The 5,237-nt window shown below is 41.8% G+C and overlaps 1 pseudogene; it reads right to left on the minus strand.

Annotated features, from left to right (window-relative positions):
- Positions 1-808: 808 nt before the first annotated feature.
- On the minus strand, positions 809-4,870 carry LOC118356263 (annotated as a pseudogene).
- Between the last annotated feature and the right edge of the window lie 367 nt (positions 4,871-5,237).

A 5,237-nucleotide genomic window follows, 5' to 3' on the forward strand; every position in this document is an offset into this window, starting at 1 on the left:
TAAAATCTCTTAAAAAAATAAAATCTGGTACAACTCCACGAAGAGGCATTGGAGAGAACCAAGCTAGGTCTGTAAACGATCTTACACAAGATGGCCAACATAGTTATGTGAAGGTCACGTGCTTGTATCCTATCACTCTGTAAACATCCTTACCACCTGAACAGTAGACATGTTTTATTGGGGAAATGATTCTTCTCTGTTACTATGCTTCTGCACCAGTAGGTTGGTTTAGCAATAAATAAATATGTGAGGCCTTTTGTTTGGAAAAAAAAAAACCAACTATATTGGTTACATATAAGTTTAAAAATAAAATAGAACATTTGAGGGGGGGGAAATGCCTGAACTTTTACGAAGGTGATAATATTGACTTAGAATGTATGAATGCTACAAGCTGACATGGGAATTCATAATTACAATAGGAAATGTTAACATGTCCCCAGAGGAAATAAGAAACATATTTCTTAGCATAGGAAGACATGGAAAACAGATAATATTTCCAAGGAAAAAATACAGAAATATTCATTAGGGGAAAACATGCACATACTTTTTTTTTTTTAAAGATCTTATTTATTTATTTGACAGAGAGAGAGACAGCAAGAGAGAGAACACAAGCAGGGGGAGCGGGAGAGGGAGAAGCAGGCTTACCACGGAGCAGGGAGCCCGATGCAGGCTCGATCCCAGGACCCTGGGATCATGACCTGAGCCGAAGGCAGACGCTTAACAACTGAGCCACCCAGGCGCCCCGACATGCACATACTTTTAATCACACAGACTCCAACTTAATTGAGAATATACTGAGGGATGACACTCAGCTATGAGTCATAACACGAAACACCCAGAATCTGCCCGTTATGAGGAAGGTGTCACTTGTCACAGGGAAGGACTGGGTCACACAGCAGTCACTGCACAGTGCAGTAGGAGAAGGAACTCCCACACAGTTCTTGTGGACTGCACCAGTGAGCTGTCATAGCAGAGTGAAGAACACAAGTCACTAGTGGTATTAAGAGAACAAGGTGTTAACTATACAAATTAGAGCTTATATAAATACTATCTAGAGAAGAGGGGAGCAGCACTTCAGAGAACATTCTCAACCACGACTGTATAAATCTGTTTCTTGGTGGACACATGACGGCTTGCAGGAAATCCAAACTATGCTGGGTCTTCAAAGTTGAACTGTGGTGGGGACACCTGGGTGGCTGAGTCATTAAGCGTCTGCCTTCGGCTCAGGTCATGATCCCAGGGTCCTGGGATCGAGCCCTGCATTGGGCTCCCTGCTCTGCGGGAAGCCTGCTTCTCCCTCTCCCACTCCCCCTGCTTGTGTTCCCTCTCTCGCTGTGTCTCTCTGCCAATAAATAAATAAAATTAAAAAAAAAAAAGTTGAACTGTGAAGACAACTGTAGATCCCTACTGCTCAGGTCAAATGGAAGTCTAGCAGGCGGTGGTGGTTTGGAGTAGATACTTGATTGGCAACACAAAGAATAAGGAATACAGGGGGCACCTGGGTGGCTCAGTCAGTTAAGCATCTTTGGCTCAGGTCATGATCCCAGGATCCTGGGATCGAGCCCCACATCCGGCTCCCTGCTCAGAGAGGAGCCTGCTTCTCCCTCTCCCTCTGCTGCTCCCCCTGCTTGTGCTCTCTGTCAAATAAATATTTTTAAAAATACTTTAAAAAAGGGGGCGCCTGGGTGGCTCAGTCGTTAAGTGTCTGCCTTCGGCTCAGGTCATGATCCTGGGGTCCTGGGATCGAGCCCCGCATCAGGCTCCCTGCTCAGGGGGGAGCCTGCTTCTCCCTCTGCCTCTGTCTCTCATGAATAAATAAAATCTTTAAAAAAAAATAATCTCTACACCCAACATGGGGTCAAACCCATGACCCCGAGATCAAGAGCCATATGCTCTACTGAGCCAGTCAATTGTCCCCCAAAATTGTCATTTTTCAGTGTTCCTTTCTGAGACAACGATTACAAAATTATATAAAAATTAAACTACTTGCATATTAGAAATACACTTCAATTTACCCATGGATCCAACATATTTTAAAACAGGAACAAAAATTGTTACCAACTGACTGAAGGAAAAAAATTTACCTATTAAACCTAAGAACTCTTGCTTAAATAGCACCTACAGGATTATCTCACCTCAATATATACTTGGAGTGAGCAGAGCTCCATACTACAGTGAATCACTTCAAAAATAAGTCACTGATAAGGGCCGTGCATGTATAATATTCATAAAATTTCTTTCATGTTGTGAACTTTTGCCAGCATTCTACCTGAATTAATGTTCACCAGACTTACTCGTATTACTTACATTAATATGACTTCTTCCCCATACAGTTTTCACACTTCTTTGAAATATTTGTTAAAATGCAAAAGGTTGGGGCACCTGGGTGGCTCAGTTGGTTAAGCATCTGCCTTCGGCTCAGGTTATGATCCCAGAGTCCGGGGATAGAGTCCCACGTCCAGCTCCCTGCTCAGCGGGGAGTCTGCTTCTCCCTCCTTCTCCCTGCTTGTGCTGTCAATCTCTCTTTCAAATAAATAAATTCTTTAAAAAAATGCAAAAGTTTGATTGAGTTTTTAGTCATACAATATGTACCCAGTGTACATTCTTACATGGCTTTGTAGTGACATGGGGTAAGTGAAGTTTTCCTATATTTACATATTCAATACAGTTCTCTCCAGTAGGAGTTCATTCGTGGCTTCCCGAGGGAAATGGGTCTACTAAAGGCTTTCCTAGATTCTCTACATTTCTACAGTTTCCATCCAGTGTGCATTCTTACCTGTTCATGAAAGATTGTGCAACAAATGAAGGCTTTGCCATATTCTTTTTTTTTTTAATTTTATTTATTTGAGAGAAAAAGAGAGAGAGCAAGTGAGCAAGCATGAGCTGGGTGAGAGGCAGAGGGAGAAGCAGGCCCTCCACTGAGCAGGGAGCCCGATGTGGGACTCGATCCCAGGACCCTGGGATCATGACCTGAGCCAAAGGCAGACACCCAACTGACTGAGCCACCCAGGCGCCCCTACCATATTATTTATATTCACAGACTTTCTCTTAGGTTTGAGTTCTTTCATGATTTCGTGAGGAGCTGGGATGACTGAAGATTTTACTACAATTTTTACATTGATGGGGTTTCTCTCCAGTGTGAGTTTTTTCATGTTTGTGATGTCCTGGGAGAAGCGAATGCTTTCTTACATGCCTTACATTTATAAGATCCATCTCCAGTGTGGATTACCATGTGTGACTGAACACCTGAAGGATAAATGAAGGCTTTCCCACATTCATAGAGTTTCCATTCATAGAGTTTCATTTCAGTGTGAGTTCTTTCATGTTTTTTTTTTTTTTAATGTATAGCGTCTTTTTTTTTTAAGATTTTTTTTTTTTTTGAGAGACAGAGAGAATGAGAGAGAAAGCACATGAGATGGGGGGAGGGTCAGAGGGAGAAGCAGACTCCCTGCTGAGCAGGGAGCCCGATGCGGGACTCGATCCAGAGACTCCAGGATCATGACCTGAGCCGAAGGCAGTCGCTTAACCAACTGAGCCACCCAGGCGCCCAGTTCTTTCATGTTTTTGAACATCATAGTGACTGCTGAAGGCCTTACCACATAGTTTACACTCACAGGTTTCTCCCCGCTATGACTTCTTTCATGTTTTCCAAGGAAACTGGGATAACAGAAAGCTTTACCACATTCCTTACATTCATGAGGTTTCTTCCCATTATGTATTCTGTTGTATTTTTCAAGGGATCTGGGAGAAAGGAAGGCTTTACCACATTCCTTATATTCATAGGGCTTCTCTCCACTGTGTGCCCCGTTCATGTCTTTGGTTTTTGTTGTTGTTTTGTTTTGAAAGACTTTTTATTTATTCATTTATTTGAGAGAGAGAGAAAGCATGTGCAAGCAGGGCTGGGGGAGAGGTGGAGGGAGAGAGACAGAGAATCTGAAGCAGACTCCGCCCTGAGTGCAGAGCCCAATGTGGGGCTTGATCTCATGACTGCGAGATCATGACCTGAGCCAAAACTAAGAGTCGGTCGTTTAACTGACTGAGTTACGCAGGCGTCCCCAGTTCATGTCTTTGAAAGGATCTGGGACACCTGACGGCTTTCTCACACTCCTTACGTTTATAAAGTCCTTCTCCGCTTTGCTTGATCATGTATCTTCGAAGTTTGGTGAAAGAATGCAGTGCTTTCCCACTTTCCTTACATTCATAGGGTTTCTCCCCATTATGACTTCTCTCATGTTTACATAAGTTACTTGAATAACTGAAGGTTTTCCCACATTTTGTACATTCCTTAGGCTTTTTGGCACTGTGTATCCTTTCGTGCATTCGAAAGGACCTGAGACAACTGAAAGCTTTACCGCATTGCTTACATTCACTAGGTTTCTCTCCAATATGAGTCCTTTCGTGTTTACGTAAGTAACTTGAATAACTAAAGGTTTTACCACATTTTGTACACTTGTAGGGCTTTTCCCCACTGTGTGCCCTTTCATGAATTTGAAAGTAATTGTGACAAATGAAAGCTTTCCCACAGTGTTTACATTCATAGGGCCTCTGTCCAGTGTGTGTCCTTTCATGCATTCGAATGGATTGGCGATACTTGAAGGATTTCCCACATTCCTTACACTTATGAGGCTTCTCTTCACATTCCTGATACTCATATGGTTTGTGGCCAGTGTGAGATCAGATGTGCTTGTTAAAGGATGAATGATGCCTGAACACTTGTCCACACAAAGCGCATTTATGTAGTTTTATTCCAGTAGGACTTTTCTTCTTCTGATTATGATATGGAATCTGGCTGAAGGTTTTTCCACATTGACAACCTTGTTTTCTTTTACAGTCTCTCTACTGTATGTCTGCTATAAAAAATGAGAAGCATATTGTTATTAGCTTATTTATTAATAATTTTATATTAATAATTGTAAAAATGACTTTTTAAACTATTTTCAAGGAAAGTATAGGTTTTCCATAATTTCTGATTGAGAGTAAATATACAGCAGTTCCCCCCCTTCATCTGCAATTTCACTTTCTAGGGTTTCAGTTTTCCATGGCCAACCACAGTTCAGAAGCAGATGATCCTCCTTCTGATACATGGTCAGAGGATCAATAGTAACCTGATGCTACATAACAATGCCTAAATCATTCACCTCACTTCTCATTGTGTAGGCATTTTATCATCACATCATCATAAGACGGGTGAGTGCAGTACACGTTTTTAAAAGATTTTATTTATTTATTTATTTATT

Source organism: Zalophus californianus, chromosome 1 (genome assembly GCF_009762305.2).
Source record: "Zalophus californianus isolate mZalCal1 chromosome 1, mZalCal1.pri.v2, whole genome shotgun sequence".
NCBI lineage: Eukaryota > Metazoa > Chordata > Mammalia > Carnivora > Otariidae > Zalophus > Zalophus californianus.